We start from the raw sequence: 25,751 nt of genomic DNA, 5'->3' as shown, positions 1-25,751 counted from the left end.
CATGGCAGGAGAGATGCCTAATCTCTCCTGCCGCGATACATCACCCCCCCTCGACAACATCAGGGCTAGAGGGAGCCCAAGCCCTCTTGCCCTGTCAAACTGCGCCCCCCCCCGACAACATCAGGGCAAGAGGGAGCTCAAGCCCTCTTGCCCCGGCGATCGTGGGCCCCCCCCCGCCAAGTACGAGCAGGCCAGGAGGGAGCACAAGCCCTCCTGGCCCCGGCGACCCCCCAACTGGATTGGGCCAGGAGGGAGCCCAAGCCCTCCTGGCCCCGGCGGCCCCCCAACTGGATTGGGCCAGGAGGGAGCCCAAGCCCTCCTGGCCCCGATGACCCCCTACCCCCCACCCCCCACTACAATACGGGCAGGAAGGATCCCAGGCCCTCCTGCCCTCTACACAATCCCCCTCCCCCCAACGACCACCTCCCCAGAACCTCCGATTGGTCCCCCTCGCTGACCCGCGACCCCCCCCGGCCGACCCCACAACCCCCCAACCCCCCTTCCCCGTACCTGTTCAGTTGGCCAGACGGTGGGGCACCTGGGCCAATCAGAATAGGCCCGGGAGCTTTAGGCTCCTTCTTTGCCTAAAAGCCCTTCTTTTGGACGTTTGGGGCTTAGGCGTTTTTTTGGTTCATTAAGGCCAAAAAGTGTAGACGTCGTGGGGGTGTACTTGTAGATGTAGTGGTAATCTGGGCGTTTAGTAGAGGCAGGCCATAATCAAAGCAAGGACGTTTGTTTTGGTTATGGACACTTTCCCTGCTTCTGCTTTGAACGTTTAAGGACTTAGGTCAAAAGGGGACTTAGACTTTTTTTTTATTATGCCCCTCCACGTGCATTATCCATTTATGAATGTTAGAGAATGGAATACTTAAATCAACAAACTTAAATAATAAGATGAAGTCTTTATAATAGGACAAGGTGAAGAACATGAAAAGAAAGATAAAAAAGTTTTAATAAAGTTTTCATTAAAAGCCAAGGGCTGAATCACAATAAGAGGAGCAAAAAAACCAGCTTTGATATACACAGGGTGAATTCAGTGAGGAGTGCTGCTACGCTGACATTCTTCAGAGTAGCGTTCTGAGATATCCCTAGTGTTTAAATATCATTGTCCAGTTCTTTGCATTCTGAGTTATATATGGCAAGAAAGTTTGTTTTGGAGTGTACCTTAGAAGGAACACTGGTAGGGGCAGTTGACCCTTTTGTCAGCTGGGAGCAGAGATAAGCAGCAAGAATCTTAAAATCTACAAGTTCTGAGTTACATACAAGCCTGATATAAGAACAGCTTTAAAAACGTAACTCGTTCTTAACTACCTATATTTTAGACCTCTAAGTTTCCAAGTTTATTAAAATTTTGTTATTCCACCTTATCCGTAATCAAGGTGGCTTTACATAATAAAAAGAAACAAAATACAGGGAACAAAGAACACCAAGGACTTTACATCAGGAAGACATCAAAAGACAGATTTTCTTGACAAATGTGACTGACCAAAAACGAACTGGCACGAGAGGTGTGGGAAGAACTACAATCAATAATAGGAAAGAACAGAAGGGTAGGGAAACAAAAAAGCTCAACCCGAGTGATTGGGCTAGCCCAGGAGACTAGATTAAAAGGAGTTAAAACATCCTTAAAAGGATGGTTATACTGCTCTCTGTTGTACTTTAGAGCATAGGTTCCCAACCTTTTTTGAATAAGAGCACACTTTTTCAGTGAATGATTCGATAACACCCTCCTTGGGTATTGAAAAACAAGGACAGAAAAAACCAAGTTTGTCTCATAGATGCTGATGCTGTATATCTCATCCCCAGTTCGTTTGCAGAAGTTAGACAGTTCAAAATCTAATAGATGCTGGCACCGTCATCTTGAAATAGGGACACTGGATCATTTGTTGTTATTTTGTCCTTTGATACTCAACTTCTGAAAATCAATATGGGGACAAATCAATTTGATTCTGGAGTCTTTGATTCCTTTGTCTTATGAGGTGGTGATCTGTGGTACATTGTTGTCACCTAAACCTCCATTGGATAGATATAAAAGTAGACTATTTGCATAATAACTGGGATAGCCATGCAAATGGTTACTAAAAACTGGAAAAATTGGGATAGACTTAATTTCTCCTTTTGGTGGGGTTCTTTATGTTTATGTTACAAATATGAGAAAATGAATTCAAAAGTTCCGTGTAATAATAAGCTATTTAAATTAATGTGGGGTCCATTGACAAATTTTGTTAACACTGATTAGCTGGATTATCCCCTTATTTCCTATTTGATTTACACATCCAGGGAGGGGAGTATTATATTTTCTTGTATTCATTGATCAAATGAAAGTGCTGTTTATGATTTTTACTGTATGTATCCACTTTGTTTTTGTTCTTGAATTAGGGTGGGGAGTGGGGTGAAATGTTTTGTAGTGTTTCTTTAATCGATTGGAAGTGCTGTCTTGAAGTCAATTGTATGTATATTTTAATGCACTGTTTTTGAATGGAAAATTAATAAAGAGTGAAAAAAAAACCAAGGACAGATTTTTAAAATTATTTTATTAAAAGATAATAACAATATTGATGTATTGCTCACAGAATGATTTTAAAAATGTTATTAAAAATGAATATATTATTAGTGATAAAGCTGAGCTTGATGTGATGAAACTGCCATCTAGCGTCTACTCCTTCCTCTCTCTCCACTTCCCTTCTCTCTCTCCACTTCCTTTCAGCGTCTGCTTCCCTCTCTCTCCCCTCCTCACTTCCTTTCAGCATCTGCTACCCTTCCCTCCTCTCCCTCCACTTCCCTTCAGCGCCACTCAATCTCTTCCCCTCATCGGACCACCTTCCTCCCTTCCCCTCACCTTCATAGGTGCTCCATAGTTTTCTTTTTCTGAGGTGCCTGGATGCGGCAACATTCTGCATGACTGCCCTAAAGCTTCTCCTATGACAACTTCCTGTTTCTGCCTAGGTAGCTTGCGTCAGAGGAGAAGCTTTGGGGCAGTCGCGCAGGACTTGATTAGAACGTTGCCGTGGCGACAAAAAGTTGAAGCGTCAAAAGTTGAAGAATCAAAACAAAGACGACAATGCTGCCATCAGTGGCCACTAGATTTGCCAGTTGCTCAAGGGGGTGGCGGCTGGTCCTCAACGCCCCTTCAATATGATTTGGACAAAAAATGCCCCCTTAGACTTCTCAGCGCCTACCGGTGGGCGGTAGCGCCCCGTTGGGAACCACAGTTTTAGAGGATCCCCATTAAAATTTCTCTGAATTTTTCTATTTTATCTTTGGATGGTGATGTTCTTTCCTAGTTTCCTGTAGAATTGTTTGGGTTCTCTCAAACTGTTTTATTTTTATGCCTCTCCTTTTTTTTCCCTTCATATCTCTGCCGCTTTTGTGTTTCTGCTGTTATTTTCAGTTTTTTAGTGAAGTATATGAATTTAAGATCTTCTGTTAGTACAGCATGTTTCAGCTTGAGGCTTTGAATTTCTCATTACTTATGGCATCCTTGATCCTTTGAGATTCTTTTCTAAGGAAGAGGGTTTTTTTTCTCATTTTCTTTTAGCTTTGTGTCCTTGTTGGTAGCACTTTTTCTGTAATAATTTTCACTGCAAAAAATTGCATTGGGTTTATTTTGGTGATATCAATAGGTGATCCCTTTATGCAGGTTATGGCTTTGTTGATCTTATCAAGCCTTTCCTTTGGATGTAAGATTTTACTTAGGTCCTACTACTTAGGTAGTCATTCCCTCCCTTAGACCCCACCATTTCCTCTTAGGCCAGGAGCTCAGTCGCTAGTAAGTCCTTCTCCAATTCTCTCCTGCCTTTCCTATTCACACAGTTTCCTGGGCCATCTCACATTACTTTCATCTTCATTTGTTGCACCTAATTTTTGGCTCTCAAATAGAAGTTAAGTTAAGCACTAAAATGGAATGAAACAGCAATTAGGCATCTAAGTACACTGAATATTGGGCTCGGTGGCCAGCCCAGTGACTGGCTATGTCATGCGACATAGTTGGTTACTTCTGATTTTCATTGGCTGGCTGGCTAAGGCACATGACCAGATAGACCCTCCTAAAAAGCAGGTCTATCTTTGTCCATTAGCCTTAGCTGGCCAGTTGATTGTGAGCCATTGACTTTTGCTTGTGAAAGCAGTGTATTAAAATTTAAAGTTAAAATTACCCACCTTGGGGGAAAGGATCCGGTGGCAGGGCACAGGCAGGCAGGAGTACGGGTTTTCCGTGTCCTGGAGGCCCTGCCTCTTTTGAGCTCCAGGTCAGCTGTGCCGCATCCAGCAGCTTTGTTTTTTTTGGGGGCCACCAGCGGTTGAAGCCGGACACCAGAGGTAGTGGAAGTGGGGCCCGATGCGCAATGCGAGTCCCAATGGTGATGGCATTAGTTTAAGCAACGGTCGCTGGGAGGGAAGGGAGCCCATTCACACATGCGATCCTGGTTGTGCATGCATGGAAGAAGAGTGGGGGCTTGATTGGCGCACCGGTAATGCGCACTGGTAATGGTGGCGTGCGCCAGATCGCTGAAGATAAAAATAAGGCCCGAGGGGGGCAGAAGGCTCAGGGAGAGGCTCTGGAGGCTATTGGTGACCTGGCTAGGCAGGAGCCAGGTCCTAAAGATTAAAGGTAGGCTAGGTAAAGCCTTCTCTTGGCTGGGCTTGTGCTTGGCCAGCATGCACGAGCCTCGGGAGGTTTAAGAAAGGAAGAATCTGAGCAGACTTGATCCTGAGTGCCCCGGATGTTTAGGAAGTGTGAATTTAGCACCTCTTGATTGACTGAGCCCCCTCAGCAACAAGGGGTGTGTGTATAAGGAGGAGATCTAACTGCTCTCGTGCTGGAGAGCACGAGGAGAGGAAAAGGCAGGCAGCAGTCTCAACTGTAACTGGCTGAGACTGAATCTTTCCTCAAACCCCAAGTTTTTTTTATTTTATTTAATCCTGGGTACAGGCGAGAGACAGGTAAATTTATTTTTTATAGTAATGCGTTTGAATGGAAGTTTGTGTGCATGAAGGATGCATGTGAGCATGAGTGAATTCTGCTACAGACAATTTGTCATTGTGGATGCTGTTTTGTGAGTTTGCAGAGAAAGAGGTTCTTTTAAGAGTTATTTAGATTGGAGTCATTTAATTTCAGGTAGGATAAAATAATAATAAAAGCTTTATTTATATCCCGTCATACCTTTTCAGTTCAAGACAGTATACAGTAGTGGGAAAATACAATGTGGATACCTTGGGAACAGGTATCTATACAAGTATAGGGGAATAGGGAGTATGGGAGTACAGGAAGATGGGCTTTATCTAGGAAGTTACTTAGCTAAATTTGAAGAAGTTTAAAGCATTTTTGTAGCTTTTCTAAAAACAGTTTGTGAGATAAGCCCTGGAGGAAGAGAGATATGCCACTGAACACCTTGCTGGGGAAGTAGGGAAAAAGAGAGAGAGATAGATACTAGAAACCTTGGAAGGAAGAGTAGAGAAAAATAGATTCTGGGCATCATAGACAAGGAGAAGGAAAGGAGAGAGATTCTGCATGCTGTGGTAGGGGAGAGTAGGGAAGGGAAAGAGAGAGATGCTGGGCACGGGGATGAGGATAATGAAGAGAAGGGGAGAGATGCTAGACCAGGGGTGGGCAACGAGGGCCGCAATCCAGTCGAGTTTTTAGGATTTCCCCAATGTATATGCATGCGATCCATTTGCATACAATGGAAGCAGTGCATGCAAATAGATCTCATGCATATTCATCGGGGAAATCCTAAAAACCCGACTGGATTACGGTCCTCATTGCCCACCCTTGTGCTAGACATTACAGGGGGAGAACCCTGAGCCATGAGTAACACCTTGGTGGTTGGGGGACTATAGGTTCATTAGGGTCCTGAGCCAGCCAATAGGCTACAGAAGGAGGCAAGAAAAGTTTCTGGAATAAAGAATCCCTTTCTTCCTTCTCTAGGCCCCAGCAGTATAAGACCTAGAACTTAGCCATGTAAAATTAGTTTCTGTCACATACATAAGTGTGCCTATCCTATAAATTGGTGCATGTAAAGGGCACCTAAATTTGGTATATTTTAAAGAATTGCTGTTATGAGACATTTGTTAATCATATGCTTATAAAAATATGTTTCAACTGTGAAATACTGGAAATTAGACTTGTAGACTTTTTCAATCATATGAATGTACTGTATGTGTTTTTACATTTCTTTTTGTTTTTTCCTTTATTTATGCTTTTCAGAACAAATATACAAGAATCCACTTGTTACAGCAAATCAGAGTATTCAATATCATATAATAATAAAGAAACATTCATTTTAAACATATCTTTTTAAACTCCTCCTTAGACCACAATTATTCCATATGAAATCAAGAGAATGAATGAGACAAGGAGATCTCTATTTTAAATTCAACAAATCTAAGGAAAAGGATTAACGTGCACACGGCCAACTTTTCTTGCAGCGCGTATTTAATTTAATTTAAACTTTCTTTGTGTCCAGAAAATGTCGAAGTTGTTCCAGAACAAAAAACACATATTTAGTCCCTGCATATCTGAGGAGGCATTTGCAAGGATAACTTAGTAGGAAAATAGCTTCCATTTTTAACACTTCATCCCGCATAGCTAGAAACATCTTTCTACGGTCTTGAGTGACCTTTGTCACATCAGGGTAAATCCAAATTTTTTGTCCCAGGAATAAACTTTGTGAATATTGAAAAAAAGCTGTCATTATGGCATTCAAATCCTGCTCAAACACCATAGAAACTATTAACGTTCCGCGGTATTCAATTTCTTCCTGGGAACTCATGGTTGCGGGTTATCTAGTTGATTACTAGACTGTTTTTCTAAATTCCTAGGCAAATAAATTTTAAATTTAAAATTCTCCTTGAGGTATCTTTTAAACATTTCAATTGGTATGTAGAAAGCAGTTTTAGGAAAGTTCAATAGGCGTAGATTAAGACGCCTATTAAAATTCTCCAACTGTTCGATTTTCCTTTGAAGAAAAAGTCTGTCTTTTGCTACATTAGAGAAAACATTCTGTAGTGAGGAAATCTCTTTTTCTATATTCTCAAATTTCAAATTGGTTTCAAGCTTAATATTTTTAACTGAATTGGACAAGTCGTCTAGTTTAGTCACGACTTTTGAAATGTCTCCTGCAGATTTTGTGGAAGCAGCTTCAAGTTTCTGGAGTACATTCCATATGTTCTGAAGAGTCGCCATCGAGGAGTCAGTTCCCTCTGCTCCTTGATAGGTAGTCGACTCGGCATCCTGTGCTGCATGGTGCCCTCTTCTGTGTGAATACATCGAGCTTGTCGGCTCTCCAGAAGTCACAATGCCCACACTTTCCATAGCCAGGTTTGGCAGCGATCATGCTGCTGGGCGGGAAAGCAATGTTTCAAACCCCAAGGCTCCGACATCTCCCTCCTTCAGTGCTGCAGCAGGGATTCCCCCATCTACTATAGCTGGTGAGCTGGTCAAAAAACGGGCCATCTGCGTTTGTCCGGGTGAAGGAGGGTCCTGCCGGATAACGCCCTTGCACTTGTTATGGGGCATATAACCTAACATGGAACAGCAGTCAGGCTCCAAAGAAAAATGAATGAAGTTGCAAGGTAAGGTGGAGCTCTAGCATTGACTGCTTTCACGCTGCCGCCATCTTGTTTTCACTGAAGTCTCTTTAGTTACATTTCAATTTCTTTTTCTGGGTGACCAGAGAATTGGATAGAGGGAGTGCACTAGTTGTGGTATATTTAGATTTTATCAAAGTCTTTGACAATGTTCTACACAGGCGTCTAATAAATGAACTAAGTGCCCTCAGGATGGGTCCTAAAGCGATGGACTGGGTCAGAAATTAGTTGAGTGGAAGGTGACAGGGAATAGTGGTCAATGGAGATCTCTCTGAGGAAAGGGATGTTACCAGTGGTATGCTTCAAGGTTTGTTTATTGGGCCTGTTTTTTAACATTATTGTAGGTGATATTGCTGAAAGGCTGTCAGGTAAGATGTCCCTCTTTGCAAATACTACTACTACTACTTATCACTTATGTAAGCGCTGACAGATCTACGCAGCGCTGTACATTTTGACTTTTATAGACGGTCCCTTCTCGAAAGAGCTTACAATCTAACTTGCACAGAGAGACATGACATATAGGGTTGGGGATGCAGAACTCAAGATGAGAGGAATAATGAGTCGAAAGCACTCTCAAAGAGGAGGGTTTTTAACTGGGCCATGAATCCTGCCAGAGACAGAGCCCGCCATCTACAATAGAGTAGACACCTCTGATGGTGTAAAAAACATGAGGAAGGACCTAATGAAGCTTGAAGAATGGTCTGAAATTTAGCAGCTAAGATTTAATACTAGGAAATGCAAGATCATGCATTTGGGCTGAAAAAGCCCAAAGGAACAGTACAGTTTAGGGGTGAAGAACTTTTGTGCATGAAAGAGGAGCGGGAATTGGATGTGATAGTATGCGATGATCTAAAGATAGCCAAACAGATTGAAGAGACGATGGCAAAAGCTAGAAGGATACCAGGGTGCATACGGAGAAGTATGGCCAGGAGGAAAAAGGAGATATTGATGCCCCTGTATAAGACTCTGATGAGACCTCATTTAGAATATTGTGTACAATTCTGGAGGCCGCACCTTCAAAAAGATATAAAATGGATGGAGTCATTCTAGAGGAAGGCTACTAAGATGGTCAGTGGTCTTCATCATAAGATGCATGGATACAGACTTAAAGATCTCAACATGTATACTATGGAGGAAAGGTGGGAGAGGGGAGATATGATAAACTTTTAAATACCTTCATGGAATAAATCTCTTTCATGTGAAAGGAAGCCCCAGAATAAGAGTTTGTAGGATGAAGTTAAGAGGTGATAGGCTCAGGAGTAATCTAAGAAAATACTTTTTTTTTTTACAGAAAGAGTGGTAGATGCATGGAATAGTCTTCCAGTAGAGGTGGTGGAGACAAAGAGTGTGTCTGAGTATAAGAAAGCTGGGAAAAACACATGGGATCTCTTAGGGAGAGAAAGAGATAGTGGATGCTGTTGATGGGCAGACTGGATGGGCCATTTGGCTTTTATCTGCCTTCATGTTTTTATGCTTCTATGTTTCCATGTTTAGTTTTGGCACAGTCAATAATTTCACATAAATAAGAAAATGATGCTATTTAGCAATATTACACTGACTGTGATTAAAATCTAGTTGATATGAACATTTTTTTAACAAATTATGATGACATGTATATTTGAGAATATTAACATTTTCTTGCTACATAAACACCAGACATCTCAAAACGCTGAAAGTAATATTTGAACAACGAGGAATTTCATAAACATGTCAGAGTCTATTGTGGTGAACAAATCACAGATCCTTGAAAGTTCATGGTATGAGATAAAATTTCAAGACTAGAGGAAAATGTCTCAGGATTCGTTGACCTTCCATTTGTTGACTGCTAAACAAAGAAAGAAACAAGTGTTGTGGGCTATTTCCACATGGATGTTTATTAAGGAAATAGCATCTTCTTAGTTGTTAAAAACAGTCACATAGGATGTCCAACACATTGGCAAAGACTCTGCATCAGCACCTCCTTGTTGTATGTTATCAGTTACAAATAATGCTCCGATTCCAATAGCTCTGATTACAGCCTGGCTTACTGCACAAACTCTGTGTCTAATGATTTACTGTAAACGTGAGAGGGAGTTTAATTATCTTTCCTGAGTGAATCAGAATTGTAGCTTATACACATCAAAATAGAGTTGAACTTTTTTTTTTTTTTTCATTTTTACTGGCAGTTTAAAGATTGCTGTATGTTATATTTTTTAAGTGCTAATCATTTCCAAGCAATTTGCATGTCAATTGGATAGATAAATCAATAAAAATGACAATTTCTCTGAGTGCATTAATTTAATTTCACAATTTACTGGTTGAAGCATCTGGGAGACACTGAGTGCTCCTGCTCCCAACAGACAGTCCATGAAATGTGCCAAAATTAGGACTTTTTATAGTTTGTAATTTTTAAATGTAAATGGTAATATTATTATTCATCCACTTTCTTATTCTTACTTCATTGAAGGCATCAGAATCCTTTTGTGACTTCTTTCTGAATTGTTCTTTTTACAATAGGTAGATTACCTAGCCCAGGGGTGGGCAACTCCGGTCCTCGAGGGCCGGAATCCAGTCGGGTTTTCAGGATTTCCCCAATGAATATGCATTGAAAGCATTGCATGCAAATAGATCTCATGCATATTAATTGGGGAAATCCTGAAAACCCAACTGGAATATGGCTCTCGAGGACCGGAGTTGCCCACCCCTGACCTAGCCCATTGCTATTGAGCCATAGTGCATTCTGAATTTGCTTTCAAGTCACAAAACAGTATTTTATGATCAATTGGACCCATAGGAATTCTATGAGCATCAGAGCATTTACTTCACCGGCCCACGGTAGAAACCTTTACCGCAGCTTTGTAAAAGTCTGAGTTAATTTTTGGGGGGTTCAATCAGAGCTGATAATTGAAAGTGCCGTTAAAAAAACAATTAGAAAATGATTTTAAAAATTAATTTGCCGGTAGACATCTAGATTAGTAAGCCCTTACCACATCTGGTTGGGGCCAGATTTGGAACAGTTTGGGAGTGGAAAGACCTAGGTGCTGCTAAGTGCCTACCTTAGGCGTAGTCATGTACACCAAGAACACCCTGGCCTAAATGACAGTGTATTGAAGGATTCAATGCCTACTGGCGCCACTAGCCGAAACTCTTTAAATGGCATCTAGCAGTTGATTGTCAACCATGCCAAATGGCACCTAGGAGTTAGGTGCAATTTATAGAATCAGGGCCAGAATGCAAGCACAACTGTGACCACTTGCACCAATCCTATAACTGGTAGAACTGCCTGCATCCTCCAGGAAATTGTCCAAACCTTTCTTTAAAAAGTCCAGTGTAGATTACAGCAAAAAGAAACTAGAACAACTTCGTAAAATACAATGTTCAAGTCATAAACTATGGGCTCCTTTTACTAAGGTGCGCTAGCGTTTTTAGCGCATGCAGGAAATTACCGTACGCTACACCACGCGCAATGCTTCAAGACCTAACGCCAGCTCGATGCTGGCGTTAAGGTCTAGCGCACGCGGCCATGTAGCGCGAGCTATTCCCTGCGTTAAAGCCCAAGTGCACCTTAGTAAAAGGAGCCCTATGTTGTAATTAATTCAAAAATTTCTGGGGAAAAAAAGGTCTTCAGATTTTTTTTTTTTTAAATCCCATGTAATTACTTTCCAACCAAATAGATAAAGGAAGAGAGCTTTGGGAAAGTGCAACGTGGTATCAAAAAGAAGACAAAATTTTTTTTGTGGTACTTTTACAAAGCCTTGGTAAAAATGGCCTTAGCACAGCCTTATGTGGGTCTTTCCCACATGCTAATGTTATTTTTATGGCAGAAGTTAAAAAACCCCAACAATTTTGTATTTATTTCTTTAATGGCTATGGGCTAATATTCCCTTAAAAATAAATGAAAATAGAAGAGTCTAACCAAAAAACCTTCTAATATAAATCTTTTAGTTCTTGCAAAGTTTAATGCATAGACTTTGTACATTGAGGATTAGTATGGGCTAATATTGCCATTATGTAGTGCAGAGTTATTTTTAAAAATTACCATGGCAGCACTTACCCACACCTATTTTGTAAGCAGTAAGGCCCAGATTCTATAAATAACGCCTAAATATAGGCACCTAGACAATCCAGTTTGTAAAGTAAAATATTTAAATCACATTAATAAACTGAGACCCAAAGTTTTGGTTATGAAAATTAACCGTGATCAAGGGTAAAAGGAAGATGTGTAGAGGAAATTGTAAATATTCATTTCCCGTATTATTTTACAAGAGGTTCTGCTAAACAAAGTCTCTGGTAAAATGGGGTCAGGGCTACACATTCAAGCTCCTCTAAATCCAGAGAGAACAATGATTTTAGAAAGCTGGATGTGGTGAAAAGAAATAAATCCCCCTATGGGAGCAGTTTTCTAAAATCACTGGTCTCTGAACGTAGCATCATCGCCCTCATGAAAGACTTCTGAGGAAATTAGAAAGTCATGCGATAGGAGGCAATGTCCTATAATGGATTAAGAACTGGTTGAAAGATAGAAAACATAGAGTAGGTTTAAATGGTCAATATTCTCAATGGAGAAGGGTAAATAGTGGAGTTCCCCAGGGGTCTGTGCTAAGACCGCTGCTTTTTAACATATTTATCAATGATCTAGAGATGGGAATAACTAGTGAGATAATTAAATTTGTTGATGACACAACATTGTTCAAAGTTGTTAAATCGCAAGAGGATTGTGAAAAATTGCAAGAGGACACTGGGAGACTGGGTGTCAAAATGGCAGATGATGTTTAATGTGAGCAAGTGCAAAGTGATGCATGTGGGAAAGAGGAACCCGAACTATAGCTATGTGTTGTACAGCTCCATGTTAGGAGTCACTGTCCAAGAAAAGGATCTAGGTGTCATCACTGAGAATAATTGAAACCCTCAGCTTAGTGTGTAACGGCAACTAAGAAAGAAAATAAAATGTTAGGAATTATCAGGAAAGGAATGGAAAACAAAGATGAAAATGTTATAATGCCCTTGTGTCGCTCTATGGTATGGCCGCACCACAAATACTGTGTGCAATTCAGTTACCGTATCTCAAAAAAGATATAGTAGAATTGTACAGAGAATGGCAACAAAAATGATAAAAAGGATGGGACGATTTCCTTATAAAGAAAGGCTAAAATGGCTAGAGCTCTTTAGCTTGGAAAAGAGACGGCTCAGAGATGATATGATAGAGGTCTTTAAAATACTGAGTGGAGTGGAAAGGGCAAATGTGAATCAAAAATACTAGGACTAGAGGGCATGTAATGAAGCTACTAAGTATTAGATTTAAAACAAAACAGAGAAAATATTTCTTCACACAATGTGTAATTAAACTCTGGATTCATTGCTGGAGAATGTGGTAAAATCAGTTAGTTTAGCAGGGTTTAAAAAAGGTTTAGATGATTTCCTAAAAGAGAAGTTCATAGGTCATTATTGAGATGGCTTGGGGATAAGCAGCATAAAATCTGTTTTACTACTTGGGATCTTGCTAAGTATTTGGGACCTAGGTGGGCCACTGCTGGAAACAAGATACTAGGGTTGATGGACCTTTGATTTATCCCAGTATAGCAATTCTTATGTTCTTATGCCCTCAAATCACATCCTCACCTCGATGCAAGATTTTCCAACCCTTCCTAACATCACACCAAAGAACCCAGACCCTCTCTGATAGCACCTGACCCCTCCCCCAACATCACAACTAACCCTCCAACATTACATATGAGATCCTCAGACATCACACCCAAAATCCTTTCTCAACCAGCAAGTACACTTATACCTCTAGAAGTCCCCACGTGTGCCCTGATATGTGGCAGCCTTCCCCAGATTCATCCACTCCTATAGTTAAAAGCCCTAAAAACTTACCTTTGTCACAAGTCTCCCACTCCCACCCCACCTTCTGACCTAGATGCTTGGCTGCCAAAGGTCCCTGATGTGGGGTGGAATTGATATCCACTAATACCTACCTTAGGTTCCTCCAGAGCCACCATACTCACATTACCCCTCTCCTCAAGTCACTTCATTGGCTTCCCATCCATTTCCAAATACAGTTCAAACTCCTCTTATTGACTTACAAGTAAATTTTCTCTGCAGCCCCTCAATATCTCTTCTAACTTAAATCCCCATATGCTCTCCCTCTGTGAACTCCATTCATCAGGTAAGTCCCTTTCATTCATACCCTTCTTCTCCATACTCCAGACTCCATTCCTTCTGTCTTGCTGTACCATATTCCTGGAACAGACCGCCTGAGTTAATATGTCAAGCTCCTTCTCTAGCAGTATTCAAATCTAAGCTAAAACCTACTTTTTTAAGGCTGCTTTCAACTTCTAACTCCTAACAACAGGGGGTAGGGAGGGATAACCCCTGACTTTTCCCTTCCTCTTAGGCAGCCAAAGAAACAGGTAAGCCAATTTTTTTTTTAAATCTAAATGCAAAGAACTACTTCACGAGTATCCTGCTCTGTCACCATCCTGACCATGTAGTCATTTTCTGTGCTTCTCTTTGTCATTACTGTGAGTGTAAATGCCTTCACAGTGTATTTGAACCAGATTCAGTGTTTGGGAGTGCCATGCCTATTTTATTTTATTTTTTTTTACAATTTTTAAATATCTAATGAGATCAAAAAATTGTTGACCATTATATCTATGTTATATAAATATCCATGCTCAAAGAGGCATTGCTAAGGAGATACAGTAGATCCAAAACAAAGGGCTTTGTGTACTAAACCAGTGTTCTTCAACTGCCGTTCTGCAAAAATTTCCTGCAGGTCCACAGGTCCGGCATGTGCATAGGCCCTGAGACAGTGTTCTTCAGACGCCAGTCCGCGATGCGATTGATGCAGCGTTATCTTCGAGCCGACTCCCTCTTCCTCAGTGCTGCAGTGCATAAGGCCATGGGTAGTGGCTCCTATGTGCGTCCTTCGCCTGAACCAGAAGCATTCTCTCTGACATCGCGACGTGCTTCCAGATGATGCGAGGGACACGTGAGGAGCCATTGTCCTAAGCTTTGTACAATGCATCAGTGAGGAAGAGAGAGCCGGCCCGAAGATAACACCGGGAGCTGCATAAAACAGTCAGGCAGGAGCAGGCCAGAAGTTAGGACACAGCATGGAGGGAGGGAGACAACAAAGGTAGGGGGATGATTTTAGTTTTAAATTTAGTGATTGAATTGTGCCAGTTTTGAGAATTTACATCTGCTGTGTCTGTATTTTGCACTGTTCAGGAAGAAATGCATTTGTTTCTTTTTCTCTGGGGTTGTATTGCATGCAGAGTCTTGCATCTTAGGGTTTCCTTTGTATATATTAGTATTTTTTGATTGTGATCCCGTATTTGCATAGGGGTTATCTGTTTTCTGGTAGGAATGAATGTTGAGAAGCATACAATGTGCTTTGTGTAGTTTAATTTTGTGGTTAACCATTATGTTAATAAGATTATATTGTGTATGTGTATATATGAAAAATGAATGGAAAAATGGTGTTACAATTAGTACTATTATGGGGGCATGGTCTGGGGGCGGAGATGGGCGGGGTCTAACCCACGACTTAGCCCAGTCCACAAAATAATTATTTTATTTCTGCCGGTCCGTAGGTGTCAAAAGGTTGAAGAACACTGTACTAAACTGTGTTATATTCAGATGTTAAGGCAAGTCGACTAATTTGTATACATTCTACCAAAGGGCATAAACTGGTGGTAGCACAATCTTTAATAGAGGCCTTAATTCACACTAGCTACTTAATGCTGAGATAAGGGGCCAGTGGGCTCAGATCTATCAAAAGTCAACACAAAGGCGTCACTCTGCTTAGGTCTCTTCTTTCTCCACCTAGTTCCCTTGCCAGAGGAATACCCTTACCTACCCTACATCAGACATGACCGAGAAAAAGGATGGGTGTCAAGGCAAAGAAGCTTCTTCACATTAGAATTGAGACTCCTTGTTTGAATTTGGTAGGGTAGAGAAGTCCATAAGCCATTATTAAGATGAATGTAGGAAAATCCACTGCTTATTCCTAAATATAAAATATGTTTTACTCTTTGGGATCTTCTTAGGTACTTGTGACCTGGGTTGGCCACTGTTGGAAACAGGATGCTGGGCTTGATGAACCTGCGGTCTGTCCCAATGCGGCAGCTCTTATGTTCTTATGTTATTTGAGTTGGTAGGGTGAGGAATAATTGGGCGTATTCACTATGATATAATATTGCAATATTAATCTGAATCACTGAAAGCTTGCTCTTCATAGACTATGAAATTAAATAGAAATGTAATGGATTTGCACAGTTCCCAATGCTTCAATGAAAATGATATTTATTATGGACTTAAAACTTGTTAGCATTGATCCAACAAATCATTAGAGTGTGTGCTTTCATTCTGCAGGTTTTGTGACATCACAATATTCAGAGGCGGAGTTTGCAGCAACTAGAATGGCATTTGTATGTTAATAAAGACCTTCTTTATATTAAAAATAAACAGCTGCATTTAGATAATCCCTTGAGGAACAAGTCTAAACAGTAAAAATATACCAGTTGTGAAAAATCAGGTAAATTTATTAAGATTAGCTCTCCATCAATGAGCATTTTAAGGCCATTGTATATTGCTTTAACAGTTTGTGGTAAAACATGGTATATAAAATGAACAAATCAAATCAAAGGTAACCTTCCTGAATATACAAAACTTATATTCAGCATTTAGGTTACCTTTATTTTAAGCTTTATCTGAAAAAACCAAAAACAAACCTTGCACATAATGACTGAAGAATGCTCTCAGGCTATTGGCAAGTTATTGTCTTGTTTCGAAAGCATTTTTCACAAATATTGGTTTCACTTTTCTCCTGAGGCTGGGAGGATTCCATTATAATCCTAATGAAAGAATAACTGTACTGAGCATTCAATGTCAGAAGCATTATGTAATGCTTGTAATTTATTTTGGCACACTTATTCCCAAGTTCACAATGTCTAGCTATTGTTCAAGGAAAAAGAATTAACATGAAAAAGCCTTGTTTACAGAAATAGCATATCAAAAAGGCTAGAAATAGAACATCCATTTTATATATGCATGGTTCAGTACACTTCCTAAGAACTGTAGCTACTGTGTTTCTTATCCAGTCTAAGAATACGGAGGTTGATTTATGCTAGAGACATTCTACAAAATCACACCTTGAAACCCCACCTATATTCCAGGGAATTTCTGGATGAAGCGATTATGATCTCTCATATTTGAAACAGAGAAACATGTCGGCAGCTAATATCTGCTTAGACCAGAGGTGTCCAACCTGCGGCCCCGTGAAGTATTTTGTGGTGATCTATACATTCTTAATTTTTCCAAGAGGCATGGTAAAGGAGTGGAAAAGGAGTGGTTAGGGTTGGTCTATCATAAAGACTCAAATTCCCCATTTTACAGGATAAAAATCTGGACATTGGCCTTTATATCTGCTCTGAGGCATACATAAGTGCCTTCTTGTAGAAGCACATGTAAAGGTAGAAGTTAAGAACCTCTGCCAGACACTCCTCCCGACTGCAAGACATTTAATCTTTCTCCCACCTTTATCACCATCTAGGGCATCCTATCCTTCTCCACACTTATGTGGCAGCCTGACCCAGAGTAGGAGTATTTTGCAACTTGGAACCAGCAGAACAGGAGAGACTGGGAATCACTTCTGCTAGGCATTGAGTACCCCAGTAGGACTGAAGATGGGATTTCTGTTATGGGGCCCTTAAGGGAAGTGTCTTCAAATCAGGGAGGGGGAACTTTATGCAAGAGGGAAAATATGCTAAAGGGGCAAAGAGAAGAAGAAGATGGGATGTGTTGAAGAATGGGGGGAAAGAATGGATGCATTTGGAGGTGAGAGGGAGGATTGGATGCTTTTGAGGGGGGGGCTGAGGGATAAAAAGGAAAAGATCAGATACCTCAGAAGATGAGGGGGCGGGGGAAAAGATCAAATGCCTCAGAGAATAATTGGTGTGGAAGGAAAGATGGGATGACTGGGGGGGAGAGGGGTTGAGGGAAAGATTAGATGCCTTGGGAGGGTGAGGTGAAGGGATCACATGTCAAGGGGAGGATGTGATCAGATAAAGAGTAATACAGGGTTAGGGTGTGCATGGAAAATGGGAGTAGTGATTTTAGAAATCTGTTCCCATGTACATATGGGATATGCCCATGTGCAGCTATCTAAAATTGCTGCTTCTCCTGGACATGGAGAAACACCAACAGGCAGTCCTGCATGTCCTTAATTGTATTTTATATGAAGCTTTACATTTGGCAGTACCTCTTGTAAAGTATTCTGGATATATGAATTCTATTCTCCATGTCCCTTCTAAAATAGGGCTCCAGGCACATAAAATGTGACTATGCCCATGTTCTGCCTCAATTCTTCCCCTGAACATATTTACACGTGTGTTTCAATTTGTACCACCTCCAAAACTTACTGTACCCACATGTACACCACAACAATAGCCCTTATGCCTGCAGGTGTCATCTTTATGTAGATACAGTAGGTTTTGGAGAGCTTACCATATAATATAAGCAAATTATAGTGAAATCTGTTCCTGGGATTTTTAATATGACATTCTCTGCAGTAATCCTTAGAGTGCCCTTCTGCTATGCTGTGCCACTATATGTGAGCTATGTGAATCTGTCATACAGGGTGGACAGTGCTGTTTTATTTTCACATCTTTGGGTGGTGGGAGGGGATCGGTGACTACTGGCACAGTAAAAGGAGGGAGGGTGTATGCTTTAATCCCTCCAGTGGTCATCTAGTCAGTTTGGTATCTTTTTAGCATTTAGATGCTTTTAAAACAGGTCTAGTAAAGTCCTTAATGTTTTTTTAAGGTTTGATTATCCCTGCTGAGCGTCCATTTGCTAAGCCTCCCCAAAACATATCTCTAACAAGCCCCCTTAAGATTTAGATGCACTGGAGAGAAGTGACCAGAAAGACATCTAGAAAGTCTGTTTTGAGAATGCCCACTTGGACATTTTGACTAGTAGAATATCCAAGTGCTGGTTTATGCTGTCATTTGGACGTCTTTCTCTTTTGAAAAAGAGACCCATATTCTCTGTTTGTATCATTGTTCCACTTTCCCTTATTTCTTCTAGGAGAAAAGAGGGAAAAACTATAGCACAGCGTGAAAAAAAAAAGCTTATGGAAACCTTTCATCAAGCCTATCTGGCACTGGTAATCTTTAACACTGATTAGTTTACTGACACTGTAGCTCTTAGATTGTCTATACTGATGTCATCAGCAAAAACTCAATGTCATGGGTCTTTGTTAATGACCTTGCAAAGTTGTCCCAAGGACAGCCTGGGTGTTATATCATTCCTTTGTTCCACACAACCTGGGATGGTTCCTTTCATCCATCCTCCAGCTCTTGGGCTGTTACTTGTGTATGCACATAGTTACACTAGTATTTTCTAAAAGAAAATAGGTGCCTATGTTTCTTTATAAACTAGACTCCTCCCAGGCACCCTGTCATTTAATGTTAACCAAAATGGCAGGAGAGATGCCCACTTCCTCCTTCCACCAGACGCTCCCCCAGGCACCCAGTCTCTTCTTGTTAACCATTTATTATTATTGAAGTGCATGGAATGTGTTGGTTTTCAAAGTAAAGTACTTGACTACTTTTATCACCAAGAGGTCTCAAAGAGTGGTGCCGGGTTCATTATTTATCAGATCCAAAGGACCTTACTTGTAGATTTCCTCAAGTATCCTATTTGTTACTTTGAGGCTTGTATATTTTCTGTTTCCAAGTCCTGGTGTCCATTGCCACCTATTTGCTGATGAAACTCAGCTGTGGTTTCCTGTAAGCTCTCTAAATAGCAATGACTCAAACATTATCCACTCATGCCCATCTCAATAACTTCACAATGGTTTCAGAATTATAGGCTAAAGGAAGATGTAAAGAAATCTGAGGTTTTGTGGGTGAATAAGTCTGATGTGACAATGCCTTTTTCTATCAATGTCAATGGTTTCATATTGCTTACACGTATGAGACTTGAGGGTAATACTTGATTCTGAGTTTCCCAACTAAGATATTGTCATAAGGACAGAGGAGTAATTAGGTTATGAAGTATCCTAGGTTGTTAAGCACTGGATGAAGTAGGCTACTTCTGCTTAAATAATGGGTTGATGTCATTTTTCCATTCCTTTTTCCTTTTAATTTATTTCTTTGATCCATCTCCCTGTGATTCTTTTACTTGGATCCCAAAATATAGTGATCTAATTGCATTGAATTCCAGTTTGTATTAGTAACTGTAGCAAATTCTTCAGATTTGTTTCTGACTGGATTGAATGCTATTTCTCTTATCAAAGATTTCTATGGCATATTGTTATGAAAGAAATACACATGAAAATAATTTTTTTTCCAAGAAGTTATTATTTTTCTCCTTTTCCTCTGATCATTTATCCACCAGTTGAACTCGTTCCATAACGGCATTTTTTTTCTCAATATTGCATCTAATTTCAACTCTGCCTTTAGTGCGTCCTGATACAGTAGTCCTGCTACAGTAGATTGCTTATGCTAAGCAGTAGGAAGCTGAATTTTAAGATCTGCTTCGTCCATCAGATAAGTTGATATTTAATTTGCATATGTTAGTGATGTTTAACATTAGCATACTGGGGCTGTAACGGCGTGATGATGGTCCCAGGTAGCGACCTCTGCTTATGACACTGTTATAGCATGTAGGTTTGCGGATCTGAGCACATTACACATAACCAGACATTTTTTAACATGATGGGTTTTGAACAATGTGGTATGCAATGTGTATGGACACTGGTGTTGATTGCATAAAGCCTGTGTGAAATTTTTTTTAATGATATAATTTAATTTCAAGCAACAGACGGAGAACCATGGAATCCAGAGAAAAAAATCTGCTTCTCCAAATGACAATCCTTGGGATCTTGTGCAAACCTCTTGAGGCTCCTTATACAAAGCTATGCCACCAATTAGCAGCAAACTGAATATGAAGAAACCCATTCTGGGCATCATTGCATTCAGCAGTCTGCTAATCAGTAGTGCAGCACTCTATTGCTTCATTCACAATTTAGATTGTACACCCATGGGCAGGGTGTATCTGATTGTAACACATCTTGAGTATGGATTTAGAAAGGGAATTTAAATCTAAAATCCAAATCCACTCATTTCTCTCTCCCTTGTCTCTCCTCTCTCCCCCTTTCATTTCCACCTACATGCTCTCTGTGTAGCCAGTGCAATCAGCAGTTGAAAAAGAGTCATTGAGACAGAGACATCAGTAGAAGGTTTGCCTGGCATGGTCCTCCAGATCTTTAGCTGATTGGAATTGTTAAAAGGAAAGACTTTTTTAGAAATATGTCAAAATAACATTTATTTTTACAAATAAGTATACAAATGGGTGCCCAAGAATCGCCACTTTTTAATGTTCAAATTGGTAGATGGATTCAGTTCACAGTTGTTTAGTGAATACTGTGGTCAGAAATAGGGCTGAAGAAATGGGGTAATGCTCTTTTGAATCCATAGCTAAACAGGACATGTCTGAGGTCTGCAGCACTGCTGGGCACTACTCTTTTCTCAATTAAGTCACATGGCTGGCTCTGAAAATTTCTAAAATATTTTCTGAATCAGCCATGTCACTTGAGTTGGGAAAGCATGAATTCAAAACAGTTTTGCCTAGTTTCTTCAGCCCTCTTTTTTGGGGTAGATCAGTGCTAACCATTTTGATTTATTCACTGATTAACCTGTTCAGACTACTGCAATGCCTTGTAGAACGGTATTACAGGTGCCCTCTATGCTGTCTTCAGATTATATAAAAAAAACACAGTCATTAAACATATTGTAGGGACAGGTAGATTAGACCAAAGGTTCTCAACCCTATCCTGGAAGACCATCAGGCCAGTCGGGTTTTCAGGATATCCCTAATAAATATGCATAGAGCAGATTTGCATCCCTGGAGCCTCCCTTATATGCAGATCTCTCTCATGCATATTCATTATGGATATCCTGAAAACCCAACTGGCCTGATTGTCCTTCAGGACAGGGTTGGGAACCACTGGATTAGACCATGTGTTGCTTTAGCTTAAAGAAGCGCACTGGCTTCCTATATCATACCATATCAAATTTAAAATTCATGTTCTGGTTCATTAAACATTTTACTCTGGTTTAACCTTAAATAATACCATATTATGAGGGGGCCGCTGAAAAGTTCTCAGCCCAACCAAGAAGAGAATGATGTGAAGCTATGAAACTTACAAGTTATTCTACATTTTTCTTGACACATTTTGTTTCAATGATATGAAATGAAATAAAAAGTATCAGGAAAAGTGTGGAACAACTTGCAAGTTTCATGGCTCCACCTCATTCTCTTCTTGGTTGGGCTAAGAATTTTTCAGTGGCCCCTCGTTTTGTGATGTCATAATGCCTCATTCCACCAATGCCTAAGAGCCAACCTCATCGGTAATATCACAATGGCTTGATTTCCCTATACTTGTGCCCATTTACTAGATGCATTTGCCTCACTGAAACAAAAAATGTCAAGAAAAGTGTGGAATAACTTGCAAGTTTCATGGCTCCACATCATTCTCTTCTTGGTTGGGCTGAGAACTTTTCTGTGGCCTCTCATATACCTCAAGATCATTAATTTCTCAGAATGAAAACTGAGTTGTTCTTCTAGCACCAGCTAGGGCACATTTCAAGAGTACTTATTACTCTGCCTTCTACTACAGTATTAATTTCCTGCCTTATAGAACTCATTGTAGTAATTTCTTCGCTTTGAACCCATTATACAAAGATTTAAGAAGGGACTCATGTCAAACTTTTTAAAATCAGAATTTGAAGAGTACTGGTAATCCCCAATAGGATAATTTTGGCATGTATAGATTTTAGTATAGTGCAACTAATCAATTATTTTTCTCCTTTCCTCTGAAAAGTTGTTATATTATGTAAACTGACTTGGCATTATCACAAAAAGGTAGCATATCAAGATTTAATATACCCAAACATAAAGACAAAATTGTAGGAGAATACTGTAGAGCTGGTCACAGAACATGTTCTGTTCGATTTGTCCTATTTTTTCTTTTTCTTTTAGAAATAGGTTCCCATTTACGTATTTCCTAAGAAAACCATTTTGGCACTAGGTGGAGTTCGCAGTGGACGTATGACAGTAAAAAGTCCATAATGCAAATTTCAATTTGGAGGTGCTTGTTATAACATTCAAAGAATATATCTTACCAATTAATTGGTTTCTCACAGGGGCCATAACCCTACCAATATTTTGTCCAACACAGCATTGGCAACTAGAGAGCATAGGGGCGGGGTCAGGGATTGCTTTATTTGGCTCCTCCAATCAAAAAAGTATTCCACTGCCCCTGTAGTTTGAGTTCTGAATATGTTTTAGGACATTAGTGCCAGCTCCAGGGGTGCTTAAGCATATCCAATATTGAGCAAATGATTTCACTTTGTCCAAAAAAGTATAATTTGCAATGGATTTAGCACCCACAATCATTTTGAAAATTGGTTCACATGTTTTAGGACTACTTAGCCTTCACAACTTTATTTCTTAGTCTTTATGGTCCACGTGTACACATGTAAACTCACAATTTGTTTGCCTAAACATTATGGGGCTCATAATCGAAAGAGAAAAACGTACAAAAACCGGCCTAAGTCGGCACTTGGACGAACATTGTCAAAATACGTCCAAGTGTCGATAATAAAAACAGGTTTTGGACATATTTCTAAACGACCTAGGCCTTCATAGTGCCGCTGAACAACCAAAGCTAAATGGGGGAATTTCAGGAGGAGTGTCGATGGCGGGAGTTGGGCGGGACGTGGGCTGGCTTAGACTTAGTCGTACAGCTTGTTTAACCAAAAGTTATACAGCCCAGGATCGACGGAACTTGGATGTTGTGACTTAGACCATTTAAAACAAGGTCTAAGTCACAAAACCTCAACTAAAATCACCAGATAAACACTGCAAACACATAATACAGACCCCCACACACTACCCCAGTGATCACCGACCCCTCTCCCCCATAAAAATCGTAATCACACCTTTAAAATTCATCCTCCAGACCTTCATCACCTGGCAGCCTGGCAAAGGAAAGCCTAGTCGTCCAGCACAGAGGCGGTTTAAACCGTCTTGGGGGTGGGTTAGGAACTCATGGAGAGGAGGACCCATGCCCATAAGCCCCTGTAATCACTGCATTGATATTAAACATGTGCACTCCCCTAAACACACCCAAAACCCTTTTTTACTGGCATATAAGTGGCTCCTGCAGCCAAAAGGGCTATTAGGGTGGTAGATAAGTGGGTCTAGGGGATTCTGGAGGTGGGTTGGGGGGCTCACTGTGACCTATAATGGAGCTGTAGTGAGGAGAAGACATGGCACCCTTTTTGTGAAGTTCATAGCAGTGCCCTATAAGGTACCCCACTATTTAGGTGCCATGTCTGGGTGTTCAGTCCATCACTTTGCAGACTCCTCCCACATCCAACAGGGCTTGTTCTAGGCATTTTTGATTTGGACGAAAAGTTGGCCGAAAATGTGGTATAAGATGGACGATTTAGCGACTTGGACGATTAGATCGGAAGGACGTATAGTTAGACAATTTTCGAAACAAAAAAAATTTTGGATGTATTTTTCAAAATGTCCTAGGCTGTTTTTTTTACTTTGGATGACTTGCGACTTAGATGAAAATGGACTTAGACGTTCCTTTCGATTATGCCCCTCCTTGTATGTTAACTTATAACCCATTCTGAGCTCATTGGGTAGGATGGGATATAAAATGAACTAAACAAATAAATAAATAACATAAATTTCCTTTGTAGGTAGAACAAATGAAACATAGGAAGGAAAAATACAGAGACAGGGCAGTTCATCCCCAAGCTACAGTGTTTAGTGAATCCCTTTTGCAGGGATCAAACAGTATGAGACTACTGTGGTTAGAAATTGCATTATCACAGTAGTTCCTGCAAAGAAAAGAGATTTTGGGGTTCTATGAACTAAAGCATGTTAGCACCAGAAGTAGTTTAATTTGAGCATTAAATCCAGTATTAACAGTGGCATTAATATCCACTTTAACTCAGCAACACAACTGGAAGTAGATAACCATACTTCCTCTGTTGACATTTTCTAAAAAATTACCACAGATATGTCCGATAGTTGCCTCTAAAAATTAATGTACTGCCCTTACAATGGAGGTGTACTCTGGCACAAAATGGGCACCAGGAGTAGACAGCAAGATCAATATGGGTGACTGAGAGGCAGCAGTTGGAGAGAGGCCAGAAGCCTAGAGGATCCAGAATGCACACAGCCTGTCTCTGTCTTTGTTCTGCCTAAGATGCTATTTGCTCATCATGCTGTGATCAACTGTATATGATCTTTTGTTTTGGTCATCATCAGAACTGTGTGAACCACTTTGCTCAATAATAATAGTAATAATAAAAAACTAAGCAAGTATTGATTTTTCCAGATGTGGCCCATACCACATAATTGAGAAGGAAAGCTTTTCTAGCTTTGACATCAAGGGTGTTGGCTTTGGGAGCCACATTTTATTTGAAATTTCCATGTAAATGTTTAATTAAATTTAAAGAATGTGAATATGCATACTGGGACTCTATTCAATTGGAACAATTTTTACAACTTCATGAAACTAGAAAGGCTGTTATCTGACTTAATATTGGGTTTTTGGAGTTTGTATGTATGCACCATAATTGTTTGATCTTTTTGATCTAGCTTATTTAATGGACTTATTTGTTTAACTGAGATATATTCTCCCATTAATGTGGGCTTGAGGAGAATTGATTTAGTTATTTTTCATTTAAATTTTTAATTTCTATGCAAATATCCTTTCTTATTATTGTTGTTAAAATGATAATGATGAAAACTTGATAAATTAAAAAAAACAAAAAGCAAAACCCTAAGCAAAACTTAGCAAAAATAGTCTCAGTGATTGAAAAGGTATGGAAAAGCAGGAAGATTAATTCACAGTTTCACTTTGTTAAAGGGTGACAGCCCACCACAAAGTCCTGCCATTTCCACTTCTTGTGAGCAGAGGCTAGATGATAATACATAATTTCACAGCAATCATGTGTTTATATATGTGTGTTTATACATACAATCATGTGCGCAGATATATATTACTCATATTTTCCCATATATTGAACAGTGTTTTCGTTTGACAATTTGACAGTGTGTGGTGCAGCGGATAGAGCTACAGCCTGAGG

The 25,751-nt window shown here is 40.1% G+C and overlaps 1 long non-coding RNA gene across 1 annotated transcript in view; it reads right to left on the bottom strand.

Annotated features, from left to right (window-relative positions):
• The window catches only part of LOC117361577, a 120,742-nt gene extending 116,021 nt beyond the window's left edge, over positions 1-4,721 (bottom strand). The window contains exon 1 of the long non-coding RNA XR_004539694.1: positions 4,159-4,721. This is a non-coding gene — a long non-coding RNA (uncharacterized LOC117361577). The remainder of the gene's footprint in view (positions 1-4,158) is intronic.
• Positions 4,722-25,751: the final 21,030 nt, after the last annotated feature.

This window comes from Geotrypetes seraphini, chromosome 5 (genome assembly GCF_902459505.1).
Source record: "Geotrypetes seraphini chromosome 5, aGeoSer1.1, whole genome shotgun sequence".
NCBI lineage: Eukaryota > Metazoa > Chordata > Amphibia > Gymnophiona > Dermophiidae > Geotrypetes > Geotrypetes seraphini.
This window is presented reverse-complemented; position numbering and strand designations above follow the sequence as displayed.